This window comes from Giraffa tippelskirchi, chromosome 9 (assembly GCF_054371585.1).
Source record: "Giraffa tippelskirchi isolate mGirTip1 chromosome 9, T2T-mGirTip1v1.2.pri, whole genome shotgun sequence".
Lineage (NCBI taxonomy): Eukaryota > Metazoa > Chordata > Mammalia > Artiodactyla > Giraffidae > Giraffa > Giraffa tippelskirchi.
The window spans coordinates 135,897,481-135,915,926 of NC_137283.1; the positions used below are offsets into that span (position 1 = coordinate 135,897,481).

At 40.5% G+C, this 18,446-nt stretch overlaps 1 protein-coding gene across 1 annotated transcript in view; it reads left to right on the forward strand.

Annotated features, from left to right (window-relative positions):
- The window catches only part of EYA4 (EYA transcriptional coactivator and phosphatase 4), a 384,171-nt gene that overhangs the window by 347,785 nt on the left and 17,940 nt on the right, over positions 1–18,446 (forward strand). The gene's annotated exons all lie outside the window — the stretch shown is intronic.

Genomic DNA, 18,446 nt, shown 5'->3' on the forward strand with positions numbered 1-18,446 from the left:
TCAGTCACTAAATCATGTCTGATTCTCTGTGACCCCATGGACAGTAACCCGCAGTCCCCTCTGTCCATGAGAATTTTCAGGCAAGAATACTGGAGTGGGTTGCCATTTCCTTCTCCAGGAACTCTTCCCAACCCAGGGGTCAAACACACATCTCTGGCTTCTCCTGCATTGGCAAGCAGATTCTTTACCACTGAGCCATCTGGGAAGCCCCATATGCGTGCGTGCATGCTAAATTGCTTCAGTCATGTCTGACTCTGTGCAGCCTGTCAGGCTCCTCTGGCCACAGAATTCTCCAGGCAAGAATACTGCACTGAGTTGCCATTCCCTCCTCCAGGGGATCTTCCTGACCCAGGGGTTGAACCAGCATCTCCTATGTCTAACCTGCATTGGCAGGCGGGTTCCTTACCACTAGCTGCCACCTGGAAGCCCCAAGCCCCGTATAGGTAGTTACATTAAAGAAAAGTACATAATGTAATCATACTTCATTGGTGATTAAAATAATATCATTTAGGATATTTAAAGCAAGTTCCCTTTAGATGAATATGGCATATGAATTATAAGTATCTTCAAAGAGTGATAAAGGAGTGTTTTTTTCCCCTGAAACAGATATAACAGCTCCTTTATTATCTTGTGTATAGTATTGACTTATTTGCAAATCTGTTATTCAAATGCAAACCAAAGGGAAATTTCAGACCAATTTCATTCACAGCTTTTAAAAACATCAACCTCCAAATTGCTGAGTAAGTCCTCATCTCTAAAATTGCATCTGCTCATCCAATATTTCTGTCATGTCCCTGCTTTACTGTTAAATAATACTTAGTCCTTACATTTACAATTATCCAACATGACATATATTTTATATATATTTTATTTAAATTTGTATTGGATGATTCACTCATCGGAATGTATGTTCTATGAAGGGAGGAATTTGTTTTGGCCTGTTCATTGCTATATGTCCAGTACCTAAGAATGTGTCTTTCATGTAGTAGTTATTCAAAAAACCTTTGTTGAATTCATGCATAAACCATAGGAAAATATGATCATTGTTGGAAATTAAAAGAAATTTAAAATGGTAGAGCTAGATTTAAAAAAAAAGAAAAAGAAAATACAGTTAAGACCCTGATGCTGGGCAACACTGAGGACAGGAGGAGAAGGGGACAACAGAGGGTGAGATGGTTGGATGGCATCATGAGCTCAATGGACATGAGTTTGAGCAAACTCCAGGAGAGAGTGAAGGACAGGGAAGCTTGGCATGCTGTAGTCCATGGTGTTACAAAGAGTCAGACATGACTTAGCTACTGAACAACAACAAAGTTTGGATGGGACCAATGTGAATTTTTACAACTTAGCTGGATTGTTTACTGACCTAATATTGATAATTCATGAAAATAAAGAACAAGGATGGCCATAAGCAAAGGTATATTTGGAAAAAATTATACACGAGCTGAAAAGTTATACATGAGGAAAAAGTAAGTCCATAGTGAATCAATGATTGCTTCTTCTTCCTTTTACTCTTTTATTAAAAAAATAACATGAAACATCATTAGGTTTAGTTGATTTAAATTACTTAAAGCCACAAAATATTACATAAAAATCAGATCTATTTGCAAACTCTATAGTTCATGATTCTGAATCCTGGAAACAAAAAGGAAAGGGTATGATTTCCCTCAGGTAGCAAAAGATAGCCGTTGTTTAATATCTGCATGGTTTGTATTTTTTTTTTAAATCAGTTATTGGAGGTAGTGATCCCATATATTCTCATTCAATGGTCACTTCTCAAATCCCTCTCAAATCTGACTCAGCCAAGGTCAATCCTGGCGATGAACTGTGACCAAGAAAGATGCTTGCACAGAGCAAGAATGGTTCCAAGTTCTGACTTTAAATGCCTGACCCTCATCCAGAGGACCTTCCAGGATTGTGTTAGCAGAGTTTGAAAAATGTGAAGACAGAATATGCTAATGAATCTGTGACAAACCAGATATATACAAGCCAGAAAATCATTTTCCCTCCACATGAAATACTTTTTGATTGGGGCTTGTGTGGACACTGTCTCTGCAGCTAAATGTCACTGTATTCTCCTTTGTCATCACAAAGTCTTAGGTTTTTGTGCCCAGTGCCTACAGTGATGTCAATCTAGTTCTCTGTGGAGCCTTCTGGGAAATACACTGAATTGAATGAGAGCGTGTGCTGGAGAAGATGGCAGAGCCACCAAGTCAATCAGTCTCCACAGAACCACAGCTGGTAGGGCTGACCATGAACTGATCACACGCTGACCCTCAGTTCAGTGGAAGAGGCTGTGACCACAGCTGGTAGGGCTGACCATGAACTGATCACACTCTGACCCTCGGTTCAGTGGAAGAGGCTGTGAAGCCAGTGTGTGAAAGGCACTAGGATGGGTAAGCACATGGTACATGACCAATAACTTGCAGACTCATCTGACCATTCCACAAAGGGAGGATTCCTGAACAAAATGATTCTCAAGCTAGAACTCCGTGGGCAAAATGGAGAAGGCCAGGGAAAGGGGGATAGGAAGCATCCAGACAAAGTGGAAAATATATATGAGAGTGTAGGTAAGAGAGAGAAAAGCAGAATGATGAGGTCAGAGGACTGCAAGTAATTCCTATTTCTGCAGCATGGAGTAAAGATAGGAAATGGTAAGAACTGAAACTGGAAAATAAACAAGGGTCAGATGATGAGGTTTTAATCAGTTTTGATTTTATTCTGAGATCAGTAGGTATTCAGTGAAAGTTTTATATACAGAGGATTTGTGTGTCAGGATTTGCTCCTGACACTGGCTACTCCTTAGAGATAAGGGATCTAAAAGGATCCTGGAGAGTTATTGATGGATTGCTGAATTAGGTTAAGAGATTAACATGCTAAGAAGAATAAAGATTTAGTAATTGTTGCTGTTTCTCAGGTAAATCCAGCCTGCCATTTCCAATTTGAGAAGTTTGGTAGAAGCAGAGCAGTTCACAGAAGATCAGAAACACAAAAGAAGGAAAAGCTTCTGGTAGTTGTCTTTATTGCTGTTGGTGGCACTTGTTATGGAAGGAGGGTACTGAGTCTAGTGTTTGAAGGTGTTCATTTGGAAGAATTGTTCAGAGCGAAGCGAAATTTGTAGCAACTCCCTGGGTGTTCATTAAACACCTTTCTGCATCATAACTGAGTTACTATGAAAACAGTCCAAAATCTAAATAATTTCATCTGATCATACCAGTTAGTCATTTAAGAAGCATTTAGCATTTGTGAAACCTTGAGATGGCATGAGTGAAAGCTGGGAAAGATGGCAGTAAGGTAGAAAGTGTAGGCAGCACACACACAGGAAAAAATTATTGGGGGTGACCAAACAACTGAGCATGCTGCTCCGCATATCTTCAGTTTAGTTCAGTTCAGTCGCTCAGTCATGTCCGACTCTTTGCGACCCCATGGACTGCAGCAAGCCAGGCCTCCCTATCCATCACCAGCTCCCCGAGATTACTCAAACTCATGTCCATTGAGTCGGTGATGCCATTCAACCATCTCATCCTCTCGTCCCCTTCTCCTCCCACCTATAATCTTTCCCAGCATCAGAGTCTTTTCCAATGAGCCAGTTCTTTGCATCAGGTGGCCAAAGTATTGGAGTTTCAGCTTCAGCATCAGTCCTTCCAATGAATATTCAGGACTGCCATCTCTTAGGGTGGACTGGTTGGCTCCTTGCTATCCAAGGGACTCTCGAGTCTTCTCCAACACCACAGTTCAAAAGCATCAATTCTTCGGTGCTCAGCTTTCTTTATAGTCCAACTCTCACATGGCTCAGACAGTAAAGCGTCTGCCTACAATGAAGGAGACCCAAGTTCAATTCCTGGGTCGGGAAGATCTCCTGCAGAAGGAAATGGCAACCCACTCCAGTATTCTTGCCTGGAAAATCCCATGGGTGGAGGAGCCTGGTAGGTTACCGTCCATGGGGTCGCAAAGAGTCAGACATGACTGAGCGACTTCACTTCACTCACATCCATACACGACAACTGGAAAAACCAAAGCTTTGACTAGTTGGACCTTTGCTGGCAAAGTAATGTCTCTGCTTTTTAATATGCTGTCTAGGTTGGTCATAACTTTTCTTCCAAGGAGCAAATGTCTTTTAATTTCATGGCTGCAGTCACCATCTGCAGTGATTTGGGAGCCCCCCAAAAATAAAGTCTGTCAGTGTTTCCATTGTTTCCCCATCTATTTCCCATGAAGTGATGGGACCAGATGCCACGATCTTAGTTTTCTGTATATTGAGTTTTAAGCCAACTTTTTCACTTTCCTCTTTCATTTTCATCAAGAGGCTCTTTAGTTCTTCACTTTCTGCCATAAGGGTGATGTCATCTGCATATCTGAGGTTATTTCTCTGAGATATTTCTCCTGGCAATCTTGATTCCAGCTTGTGCTTCATCCAGCCCAGCATTTCTCATGATGTACTCTATATATAAGTTAAACAAGCAGGGTGACAATATACAGCCTTGATGTACTCCTTTCCCTCTTTGGAACCAGTCTGTTGTTCCATGTCCTGCCTTACCCCAATTTCCAGTAAAGATAAACCCAGGATTTACAACCCTGGAGAAATCCAAGTGCCTCTGTGAGCTTTTCATCAGTGACTTTTGTACGTCATCGCCAGCTTATGTCGGATTGGAAACAGCATAACATTTCAAATTTATTTGCCAAACAAAGAAAAACTGTTAGAGAAGGAGCTCTGTAGCAAAATGACAGATGACTCAATCAATTATTCTTAGATAGATTCATATTTTCCCCGAAAACATGGCTTTCATTAAGAGGTATATTTTGGTTGAATAAGCTATTTCATGAGAGTAGGCAGTAATAGCATGTATGTGAACAGAAATTAAAATTAATGGCAAACACACACCTGTAAAACCATCCTATTTGGCTCATGAAATTACTTCTACATCAGTTATGGGAACAGCAGGGCATGGAGGTAGGGGAGACACTAGAAAGGGCTCTGAGAAATGAGTGGTCTAACACATCATTTTTTAAAATTGCATTTAGTATTTTACAAATGACAAGTGCATTTTCCAAGTTTTGAGGACCCACTGCTTTTCTAGAGAAAATCTACTACCACATACTATTATTTCTCCTTTTAGCAATAGGCATTGTTACCAGGCTTGGCTCAAGAATTGTTTTTTAAGAATAGAAAAGGGAACACTTTCCTTCCATCTGCGCAGACAGAACACGGATATTCATTCATGCTCCTCCTTCTTTCTGTGTGAAGCCTTTATTGTTGTTACAGTTTTGCTTATCCAACCTCAGCAGTGACAGCTGGCTGGAGACAGTGGCAACCACTGAAGCTGAGTGAGTGATGGGAACGTGCAGGAGGCCATCTTGCTTTGCTTTAATTGGTAGCTTTAGAGTCTGCTCTAACAGAAGGGAGCATGCCAGAGAAGGAAGAGGAAGGAAACAAACATTTGGAGACACATAATGAGTCAGGAGCTTATCCTATGTGACCCCATTTAATGATCATATCCCTGAGAGTTGGTATTATTAGCTCTATTGTGTAGTTTAAGTGACTTCCAGAGGTCACATGACTGGTGGGTGGCACAAGTAGAATAGGAAAGTAGATCCATCAGATGAACCATCTACCGTGCAGAATTACGTTCCTTGCACTGTATCTCACTTTCATTTCTCTTTTGTTCCTTAAGCTTATCAAGAGAGTGTGCACTAATACACAACTGGAAATGGTGACTCCTGGAGCAAACATCACAAAGCACATCCTCCAATCAATGTCTGAGAGAATAAAGGAGGTTAGAATTGGTCAAAGTGTATTAAGTGGTTTGGGACTCCTGATTTTCTGGGCTTGCTCCTTCTAGTTACACAGTGGCCAAGAGACATGGGATCAGCAGGAATGTAAAAGGGAAGAAATTGTTTATTTAAACGAAAGGGACCTAAAATATCTTAGAATAGTTTTAAATTGCCACTTCAAATATTTCCCCCTCTAAACTGCAGTGCCCTGGATCAATCCTGTAACCTCACTATACGTTACCCTGTAAATGGGCCTCACACACTGAGAGCACAGATATGTGGGCTTAGAATGTCAGAGCTCCACCTGCCTCTCTTATCCTCTCTACCCTAAACCCCATGGCCACATCACCTCATCATCTGTGAAATGCAGTTTAGAACAAACTTAGCAGAATGCCAAATCCTGTGACCACTTTTTATTTATACTTTCGATTTCTTTGGGAAACTGTTTGGACTGTCACCCTGACTCATGACTGTCCCACCAAGAGGTATGCAGTGTAGTCGATAAAAAGGGTACTGCCGAGTTCAGGCAAGTCCCCAGCGTTCTGTGTGATCAGAGCTAGTGTGGTAGTTAGGACTATGCAGGATTTCTCTTCTTTCCTCTTCCCCAGGTAACCCAAAGCACCCATATTGGCACCCACACTGAGAGCTTGTTTACTTTGTTTTCAGATCAACCAGACCTTTGTTTTTTAACAACTGAATGAGAAACCCTAAAAGTTTCTATTCCAGCAACTGACAGAACCTTAGTGCTAGGGAACACGTCACGGTAATGAAACAACTCATGACCCTGAACAGCTGTGAGGTTGTTATCTGTTCATCATTTTACACGGCAGTAATCTAACTCTGTAGGTACTCTGTAGGTACTTATTTCTTAACATTATATCTAGGAGTAAGTCATCTTCCTAGCCTGAAATTCCCTTTAACTAATGACCAAATTGTACATAATTAATTAGTGCATGTTTAATGTTTTTTTTAAATGGTCCAGCAGAGTTTCTTCTAAACACTTAGTTTGAATCATATTTATTTTCTACAAAATATGAGATATTTGCCAACTCTGACCATACAGTGTTCTTTCTTGAGACTCTCCGTGTTCTCAAGAGAATAAGAAGAGAAATATCTTTAAAATAACCCATCCCATCCCAAGAAAACTTTCCAGTTGTTTTCTCTCCTTGGGATATTTTTTAATTAAACCAAAGTGAAATAAAACGAATAAAAAGAAAGCAATCTGGAGTAGTGGAAGCAAGTGGAATTAAAGTACCTTTCCATTCAAAACAATGTCTAATGTTTAAATTCATCAGACTTTCACTGCCTAATAATATGACATGTTTACAATGTTGAAGGAAATCAGGTGTTTTCATGCTAAATGAAAATAAAATTTATGTACTGTTATTACCATATTCTTTGCCTGGTGTTTCTCACTCTATTCATCATTAAAAGCTGCTCAATAAATACTGTGCAAACTGCATGTGGGGATGTTATGCAGTAATAACTCAATCAGCTATAAATAACCACCACTCAGAGCCTTGGGAAGAGTCAAGGGCCTAAGAGGGAGTGGTTGAAGAATTGCTAAATTGGAAAAAGAGAGTTATTGGTCTATTTTCTCTTCATATTTGACATAGTAGAAGCAAATTTGGACACTAGTGCTCTAGCCTGAAATGGGGTCTGTATTCACCACGTGAGCTGAGGCAGGCAGTAGGTTAAATGGTGTAATTTTGGAGAGTAAGCTTCCTCTACCATCTATATCAGAAAAGCTGATGGAGAAAGACTTACCTGTCTACCCCATGTACTAGTTAACCTTTTCTCTGTAACAGATTAACCCAAAATTTAGTTGCTCAAAACATCAAACATTCATCATCTCACGCAGTATCTGATGGTCAGTAATCAATGAATAGCTTCTGCCTCAGGGTTTCTCACCAGATGACAGTCAGGTAAGCTGGCTTTCAGCCAGGACTACAGTCATCTCCTAGCTCACCTGGCCAGAGAATCTTCTTTTAAGCTCATTTAAATCATGGTTGTCAATGGTCATTTCTTCCATGGTTCTTGGCTGCAGGCTTCAGTTCCTTGCCACGTAGACTTCACCATAACATTAGTCACAAAATAGCAGCTTGTTTGCCACACGATGAGAGATCCCCAGGGGAAAGTGAGCTAGCAAGAGAGTGCCCTAAATAGAAGCTGCAGTATTTTATTCTGCATCTCATAAGTGGCATACTTTTGCCATGTGCTGTTAGTCATGCAGCTCAACCATGAGTCAATGGGGGAGAGAACTACACAGAATGTCAGTATCAGGAAGTGAGGGATATTGGGGGCCATCTTGGAGGCTGGCTTCCTCACTCTGAGATGAAGCTGGCATTGATGCCTAAGCACAGATTTAAAAAGTGAAACAAATCGAGATAGTCAATTTGAAAGAGCACAATTGAGAGTAATACATACCTGGATCCAAATTCTAGAGTGCCGTGCTACCTTCTGGCAATTACTTACCTCCTTAGTCTTCAATTTCCCATCTCTAACCCTTAAACAACTCATCTCATTTGGTTATTTTTTAAGTTAAATGAGATAATATCTAAAGAAAGTTCTTTTTGTGAAATGAATGATTTGAACAGGCTAGATTGTAACTAGTCAAGGAAAACCAGGAAATCAGCTCTTCAGCCTATCAGACCATGTGTTTACAGATGTTTTGTTGACTCAAGCTTGGAATCTGCTTTAAATTATATGATTTATCATTTGTCCCCATCTTCTCTTTGTCATTAGAATTGCTTTCTTTATAGATATATGTTGTATGATTGAAAGAGAGTCAGATCCTATGGTCCTTCCCCACATGTCCTCCACCTGCCTTTTGTCTATAAAACACCTTTCAGTTCAGTCCAGTCTCTCGGTCATGTCCAACTCTTTGCGACCCCATGAACCGCAGCATGCCAGGCCTCCCTGTCCATCACCAAATCCAGAGTCCACCCAAACCCATGTCCATTGAGTTGGTGATGCCATCCAACCATCGCATCCTCTGTCGTCCCCTTCTCCTCCTGCCCTCAATCTTTCCCAGCATCAGGGTCTTTACAAATGAGTCAGCTCTTCACATCAGGTGACCAAAGTATTGGAGTTTCAGCTTCAACATCAGTCCTTCCAATGAACACACAGGACTGATCTTTAGGATGGACTGGTTGGATCTCCTTGCAGTTCAAGGGACTCTCAAGAGTCTTCTCCAACACCACAGTTCAAAAGCATCAATTCTTCTACACTCAGCTTTCTTCATAGTCCAACTCTCACATCCATACATGACCACTGGAAAAACCATAGCCTTGACTAGATGGACCTTTGTGGACAAAGTAATGTCTCTGGTTTTTAATATGCTGTCTAGGTTGGTCATAGCTTTCCTTCCAAGGAGTAAGCGTCTTTTAATTTCATGGCTGCAATCACCATCAGTGGTGATTTTGGAGCCCCCAAAAATAAAGTCTGACACTGTTTCCACTGTTTCCCCATCTATTTGCCATGAAGTGATGGGACTGGATGCCATGGTCTTAGTTTTCTGAATGTTGAGCTTTAAGCCAACTTTTTCACTCTCTTCTTTCACTTTCATCAAAAGGCTCTTTAGTTCTTCTTCACTTTCTGCCATAAGGGTGGTGTCATATGCATATATGAGGGCAGAAATCCCTTAGAAGAAATGGAGTAGCCATCATAGACAACAAAAGAGTCCAAAATGCAGTACTTGGATGCAATCTCAAAAACGACAAAATGATCTCTGTTCATTTCCAAGGTAAACCATTCAATATCACGGTAATCCAAGCCTATGCCCCAACCAGTAACACTGAAGAAGCTGAAGTTGACCAGTTCTATGAAGACCTACAAGACCTTCTAGAACTAACACCCAAAAAAGATGTCCTTTTCATTATAGGGGACTGGAATGCAAAAGTAGGAAGTCAAGAAACACCTGGAGTAACAGGCAAATTTGGCCTTGGAGTACAGAATGAAGCAGGGCAAAGGCTAATAGAGTTCTGTCAAGAGAACGCACTGGTCATAGCAAACACCCTCTTCCAACAACACAAGAGAAGACTCTACACATGGACATCACCAGATGGTCAACACCGAAATCAGATTGATTATATTCTTTGCAGCCAAAGATGGAGAAGTTCTATACAGTCAGCAAAAATAAGACTGGGAGCTGACTGTGGCTCAGATCATGAACTCCTTATTGCCAAATTCAGACTTAAATTGAAGAAAGTGGGGAAAACCACTAGACCATTCAGGTATGACCTAAATCAAATCCCTTATGATTATACAGTGGAAGTGAGAAATAGATTTAAGGGGCTAGATCTGACAGAGTGCCTGATGAACTATGGACGGAGGTTCATGACATTGTACAGGAGACAGGAATCAAGACCGTCCCCAAGAAAAACAGAAATAGAACACCTTTAGCCAAAGAATAATCAAAGAAGTGTGAAAACACAGAAGCAAAGAAAAGGAGTCAGACAGGACGAATTAACAATAGTTTAGTCATTAGGCAAACTCAAGGACCTTTAATTCCCCTTCCAGTGCTACAGATGATATTCTGAGCCGTATCCTTTGAGCTGTTTTGTGGATTCTGAAACCACCTCCACCAGGTGGAAGAAGTTAACTACATGATGACCAGACTGTTGGCATGACATAAGCTGCCACAATTCTGAGAACTGGCCTCAAACTGAGTCTGGAACTGGAGACTAACTGTGCTTGAAACAATCAAGATGAGGCTGATCAGACCACTGCATGACCAATTTCAAGATGACTATTAGAGTTGACTGTGCTGTTTCTGCATGTAACCCTCTTCTTCCTCTTATTAAAAAAAAGAAAAAAACTCTTGTCCACTGACTGTCAGTCAGGGGAATTGGCCTTTGGATGAAAGTCTGCCCTTCCAGATGTGAGTCTGCACTTCCTGTCTGGTTGTCAGCCTCTGCAATAAAGTAAACTTTCCTTTCCACCAACTTTGCCTCTTTATTGGCTTTAGGGGGGTGAACAACCAGATCCCCTCTTTGGTAATATAGTGACTACAAAGGAAGAAGCTGAGAGTAGTAGCTTGAAGCATCCAGTGACAATCATTGAGATGTTTTGTGCTTAGTCGTTCAGTCATGTCTGACTCTTGGTGACACCATGGGCTGTAGCCTGCAGGGATCCTCTGTCCATGGGGATTCTCCAGGCAAGAATACTGGAGTGGGTTGCCATCCTCTCCTCTAGGGGATCTTCTCAACCCAGGGATTGAACCCAGGTTTCCCGCATGGCAGGCAATTCTTTTACCATCAGAGCCACCAGGGAAGCCCGAGGAGGTGTTTTAGTGGTTTAGAATTGGCAAAGAACTCTGCTCTCTGGAATCTGATTTTAATGAAAATATGAACTCTAAATTTAAATAGTCCAATAAAATTGATACAAAGATGATATTTATAAGTTGTTTGGGACTGATAGGAAAAAATTTTAAATATGCCTAGAAAGACCAATTTGGGATGATGGAAAAAGCACAGGGTTAAGAATCAAGAAACCTATTTCCTGATCATACGTTTAGGTTTTTTTTTTTTTTTACCCTTAATTGACATACAATTGACATATAATATATTCATTTCAGGTGTACAACATAATAAATTGCTATTTGTATATATTTTAAGATGGTCATAGTAAGTCTAGTTAACATCCATCACCTCACAGTTACAAACTTTTTTGTGATGAGAACTTCTAAGATCTACTCTTTTAGAAACCTGCAAATATACAATACAGTATTAACTAGTCACCATGTTGTATATTACATCCCCAAGACTTACTTTTTTTATAACTGGAAGTTTGTACCTTTGACCACCTTCATTCCTCTTGCTCATCACCCCATCCACCTCTAACAACTACTCATCTGTTCTTTGGTGGAGGAGCTTGTTATCTTTGTTTTTAGATTCTATATATAAATGAGATCATACAGTATTTGTCTTTCTCTGTTAGACTTATTTTACACAGCACAAAAATTCTTTTCTTTTCCCCACTGTTTTTCAGGAACACTTACAAAGTAAAATAAGGGGGTTGGAAATTATTGTTTACAATATTTTTTCATATTGGGGGATTCTAAACATTTATAGTCAATCGAAGCTTGGAAGCAAACATAATAAAAGGAGTATGTGATTTCTGTTCACATTTAGGAAAATTTTGGCACCTGGCATTAAAAACTTACTGATTCATTTATTCAACAAATACTTATTAAGCAGCTATTATGTGTCAAGCCCTCTATTAGGCACTGGACCAAAACAGCAATGGAAGGAGGCCTGGTCCCCAAGAGCTGTTTGGAGCTTGGAGAGGGCTGAAGTTAGAACCACAAGCAACTACAATGCCTGGGCTAAGTGCTCTAACGAGAGCTGTATGGGATGGTATTTAGAATTGAATACTATTTCCAATTTAAAAATTTTTGAAGTGGAACCACTTTTCATCCGTGTTAAAACTAAAATGGCTTCCAAATCTTACATCACAATATAAACAGTATAATGGATTCTCAAAAATGCAGGCCTCCTGTTGATCTGCTGCAAAGACAGCATATGTGCTCAGACATCTGTTTAGACATCCACTTAGCAAGCATTCTGTCAGCCTGGCAGGACCAGGACCACAGCTGAAGCACATATAGCCCCAGACATCAGCTGTAAGGGAACCAAATGGTGCCTTCCCAAAAATTACCTTAGAATTCAAAGTATCCAAACAGCTTGACAGGCACAACCAATGATTTACAAAGGAAAACCCACAACACACAGACATATGTAGCCCCTAAGTTCAGTAAGGAACATTCTGAATTTCAACTGTCTCCCTCTAGTCCTGAGTTGGGAATATTCTCCACTGAGTGGAACAACATATAACACCATGAATATAACCCAAAAGAAAAGATAAATTAGATACCAGCCAAATAATTGTAGATTAACTAATTGGTGAGAGATTCCACAAATCTAAAACACTTGGTAATATTGGAAATCTCTGATTGCCTGATAGTCTGCTATTTTTATGCAAAGTTTCAAAACTGAAGATGCTTTATATTTATTTTAGATTTTCAGGGTAGTAATGCAGCAGAATGGACTATTAGGTTGTCACTGCATTGGTCTCAGATCTATTGAGAATAATTAAAGAAAAGCAAAATTTCCCCCTTACTCCCAGGAAATCCTGAAAGTTCTGAAACTTTGCTAATCACTCAAGACTAGAAACTGTTTGAAATCTGTTCAATTTCTTTTAATTATTATAATTATCATTTTGGCCATATCATGCAGCACATGGGATCTTAGTTCTTTGACTAGGGATTGAACCTGCACCCTTTGCCTTGGAAGCCCACAGTCTTAACCACTGGGCTGCCAGAGAAGTCCTCTTAAACCTTTTTAACCAATAAATTTCAGTTAAAGGGCCATGAGGAGGGCATGGCAACCCAATCCAGTATTCTTGCCTGGGGAATCCCAAGGACGGAGGAGCATGGCAGGTTACAGTCCATAGGGTCACATAGAGTTAGACACAACTGAAGTGACTTACCACGCATGCACACACGGTGACAAGCCAACACCAGAGCTGATTTTAAACATACTTAATCAATCATTGAGGACTTGCTGCAAAGAAGCAACTCTGAAAACCAACCAATCAATGACAGCCTTACATTTTCAGTCAGCCATTGGACAGCACACACACTCTAGTGAACAGGATCCTGGGCTGAAATCAACCCACTCTTACCCAGTCACCAACACAAAACCCTGCTTCCAAGACTGTAGTAACTAACACCACTCAAAACAAGTTCTTCCTCAAATCCTTTGTAAGCCCTTCCTTTGCTCAGTACGACTAGCTGAGTTCTCGCTTACTTAAGCAATAAATTCAACTTTGTAGTTTTGGAGATCCAGTGTGTTGATCCTTCTTTTTTCTACACTATATACACATTATTTTAAATTATAAAATGACTAATTTATTTATCACTTTGTGCAGACTCGTTTTTCTACATAATGACGTGTGATGTTAAAATAATTTATTTAGGAAACATTCATTAAGTATAGATTCACCCTCTTATGTAAAATCTGTCTTTTACAAGTTTATCTTTACTTACAAAAACCGCACTTAATCTGTCCAACATGCAGTTTAGATTCCCTATCTTTGTTTATGTCATAATTGTCCACTGAATTCTCTAAACTCCAAGCCTCGGACTTAGTAATGACCCTTCCTTCTCTTTTCCCTCTCCAGGTTTAGCAATACTATTTCTGAAATGTTCTTTAAATCTCTTCTCACCTCACTCTTCTGGCCCAAGCCCTAATTAAAGATTTCAATTCCTTTCTGCCAGAATCAGTTCAGTTCAGTTCAGTTGCTCAGTTGTGTCTGACTCTTTGCGATCCCATGAACCGCAGCATGCCAGGCCTCCCTGTCCATTACAACTCCCGGAGTCCACCCAAACCCATGTCCATTGAGTTGGTGATGCCATCCAACCATCTCACCCTCTGTCGTCCCCTTCTTCTCCTGCCCTCAATCTTTCCCAGCATCATGATTAGCAATTAATTACTACCCAAAACTGTCCCCCCCCCCACTTCTAATCAGGCTTCTGTGGTGGCTCAGATGGTAAAGAATCTGCCTGCAACGCAGGAGACCTGGGTTTGATACCTGAGTCAGGAAGATCCCCTGGAGAGGGGAATGGCAACCCACTCCAGTATTCTTGCCTGGAGAATTTCATGGGCAGAAGAGGCTGGCCTGCCACAATCCTTGGGGTCACAAAGAGTGGGACATGACTGAGCAACTAACACTTCAGCTTCTAATACATCCCCTGTGAGCCAGCCCACTGTGGTAGTAAAGAACAAAACTAAGTTTGTCTCTTTGCTCTTTGAAAGTCTTCCGGAAAGACCCCATCTTTTAAGGGACCAAATGGAGACTCCTAGGACACTGTGGCAACAATGTTACCAAATTCACCCTCCTCTCCACCCATATGGACTCAGTTTCCCATGGACCTCATTTGCTCTTCCTTAAACACCCTGTACTTTCGCAGCTCTTGCTAAAACTCTTTCTAAAACTCTCCTCTTCCTGAAACCCCTTTTTATCTTCTGAACAAGGTAAAATCCCACTGTGGACCTAAAAATATCACAACCTACAAGTTGAGAGTTATGTTTTATTTGGCGAGAAGTTTTAAGATTTCCAAGTCTGGGAGGCAGCATCTCAAGGAACCTTGAGAAAATTGCTCCTAGAAGGCGAGAGGGGAACTAGGATATACAGCTTTGAGACAAAGAGATAGGTAGTCTGAACATCAGAACTATGTAGGGGAGATGCAAGAGTCTAGGCTCATTGAAACCATTTCTTTGATATGCACCTCACCTGTCTGGGGCCAGAATCCCATGTTTTCACATCCTCAGCTTCCTCTGGCCTCACCATAGGGAGCAGTGAGTGCGGTGCAGTGTGATGGTTGCTAGATGGCAGGTATTTGTTTCTTCCTGAGTTTCCTCAGGGCTCACCGGCTCACACTGGAGAGCTGCAGGCCAGCAACTGCTGATGACTGTGTTATCCCCTTTTTACTGATACAGCGGAAAAAATGTCATTTTTCACCACTTATGCTAAAATCATCTCCCTATGCTTTGCAATTCATTCTGCGGTCCATTAACGCTCATCGTACGGTGCTTTACTCCCTTACTGGAAGCAGCTTAAGACAAAAGGAAAATCTTCTTTCTCTTTGGATTTTATGGGTGAGAAAAAAAGGTAATACTGAATAATGTTCCAGTAAATGTTAGTTAAAAAGAAATTCACTGGTTTATGGACTAGTTTCTGCAGCAGAGTTTAATGTGTTCACAAGACTTGTAGAATTTTCCTGCTGAAAACTCTTCATCGTGTTAATCCACTTGACCCTGACCTCTCAGCACTGCCTATATTAAGGTCTCTAAGTTTCTATGAGCAAATGTTAGTGTCTGGTTTCGTTTTCGTCTCAGCAGGGCTCTCACTGAGCTATTCTTATGAGAGAATGCCAAGGCATTCCAGAATTAATGTTTGCATGTGTTTCCGGAGGAATGTTTCTTGGACTTTCCTGTCTTCACTGTCATTTTAAAGGCATGACTTCTTAGATGGCATCAGAACCACATGACTGTATTATGTTTGCCTTGGCAGTTGTTAGTGATACTTTGGCAGATAGATTCCACACCTCTTGGTCTGGGAGGTGGGAGCTTAAAGAAACATTTATTGAGTTCTTACTATATGGCAGGTTCTAAATTAGATGGTAAGACTACAAAAGCTGTTAAAGCAGATATCTGCCCTTAGAAATTTGCATGATAGTTATAAATGAGCCAGGTCTACATGCAAAAAAAAAAAACACTCAAAGAAGAGGCGGCATTGAGCCCTGAAGAATGTGCTCCAGAAACAGCCAGAAAGACTAGGAGAGAGGGCTTCCTGAGGTGTGTGTGTATATGCATATGCATATAAGCATATTCACATATGTGTCCAAGCGTGTATGCATGTGCAAATGAGCATATACCCATATGCATATGAGCATATAGTCCCTATGTCTTCATATAGGTTGCCTGGAAAACATGAGTTTAAGGGTCCTGGAAAATCTAAGAAGGCTCTGCCACTAGGAAATCTTAGTAAGCTCTTTCAAGTTAATAGTTGTAGTTGATATTTTAAATTTCTGTTAGATTCTGTTTGCTGATTGCTTGTTTCACTTTGCCAAGTCTGAAACTATAGTGTACCCTATGACAATACTTCTTGGGTATCTTCAAACTAGGAGTTATGTAATATATAAGTCTGTTTACAAAAGTAAATGTCATTAACCATTTTGAGGCCCACACTTCTAAGAAGTTCCAGATTCTTGGCCTGGATGAGAGGTGGGGTCCTGACAACAGGCCAGGGAAAATGGTGAGATTGAATAACTCACAGAGCATCGTGTAAATATGCAGCTCACGTTCTAGAGTGGTGACGACCCTTTGAACTGAGGCTGCCGTTAACAGTGCCTCTGTGTCCGCTTGACTTGCATGCACCCAACTCCCAGGATCAGTGCAGGGCGCTCTCACCCCTCCTGCTGAGCTCAGGTCATTAAATCCTCACCCTACATTTTTACAGCTTCGGCCCTGTGACAGGAGAGCTGACCCCAACTTGGTGCCAGGGACCCAGTGAAACAGGGATTAATAAACCCTGCCCCAGTATAGCCAAGGGCTCTACAGCTGCTTCTTGCAATTAGACTTGTCATCATTCTCTTAAGAAGCCCCTGTTGATTCTTAAATCCTAATTGGCAGGCGACACCTGTTTCCAGTGGAAGGATGGGAAAGGGTCATTCGCTTGCGGCAAGCACAGGAGAAAGGCTGAGAAACTGGATGAACGTGCAAAACACCTTTGTCTCAAATCTGCTTGCTTCTATTGAGGGTTTCTTTTCTTTCTTTCTTTTTTCCAAGAACAACATATCCAGAGTCAGGCTAGTCCTTGGGAATTAATAAGAATTTGGCTCTGAATATTTTTTTGTTTTTGAGCAAGAACTTACCACTGGTCTCTCCCTAAGTCATCCTCCTTACCATCCAGCAGGCCCTCCTTGTGATGAGTACTGTTTCCTGGCTATTATTATTATTATTTTTGCCAGGATCCTGGCTGTCATTCATTCCAGTATTTATGTATTTATTAACTGCCTGCAAGCTGCCTAAACCCTAAACCCTGTAACCTATTTGTGCCTATAAAAAGTATTAAGTATATTTTTAGTTTCTGTCTTCACTGAGCTAGCATTCTAAATAGAGGGAGGCATTAGAACTACATGTAGCAATACATGTAAAATATTCTTTTTCAACTAACAAATTCGAAACAGTATTTATGAGTAGAAAGAAGGAATGGTAAATGTTCTCAGGATGGTCTTTTTAGAGGTTTGAGCATTTTGATTTCCTCTAAAATTTAATCACTTTAGAGTTTCTGCTTAGATCTAATACTTGAAGTGGCCTAAATGTAACAAGTAATGTCTGATAAAAATCACTGTGACCATTGCTCTTCATTTATACCACTAAAGGTTTTCAAATTAAGAACTATTATTATTTGTTAGGCTCTGATTATTAAGACTAATATGTGGGGTAGTAGGAATAAAATAACTAGATAGAGCTATAAATCAATAAAAAGGGAGAAGCAATGAAATCATGACTCTCATTTTCATGCGTAAACGTTTATTGAACACTTAGTATGTACCAGCATCTTTTCCAGCACTCAGCCTTCTCTGGATCACCCAAAGTTTCAGCTCAGTTTGTAAGCACTGTCTTCTTAATGGGACTTTGCCAATAGCCAGTTAAGCTCTCTCATCAACCTTGCCATGTCCTTGTGGGCTTCAGTGAAATTAGGTAATCAACAATGACTTATTCTGCACCCAACTGAATACCAGCGAGACTTTTTTCAATTATTGTACAGCAATTTCAAGTAATTTTTTTGGTTTTGTTTGATTTACTTGGTGCCTTATTTTATGTTTAGCTTCACAAGACTGTATGTCTTATTTCCATATAGTTGTATTGCCACTGTTGAAAATGTTAAGGAAGTAAAAGACCCTATTCTTGCCCATTAGAGATTTGTATGTTGGGATAACACATACATCGTAGGAACAATCACCTACATTTGGCAATTCTGCATGAAAGTTTTATTGAAGGCATTGCTGAAGCCCATTGCACTCCATCACTCTTCAGGAAATGTCACTGTTAATACTAACCTGAAAGTCTCTTAATGTCTTGGTTAAAGGGTTCTCAAAAGTC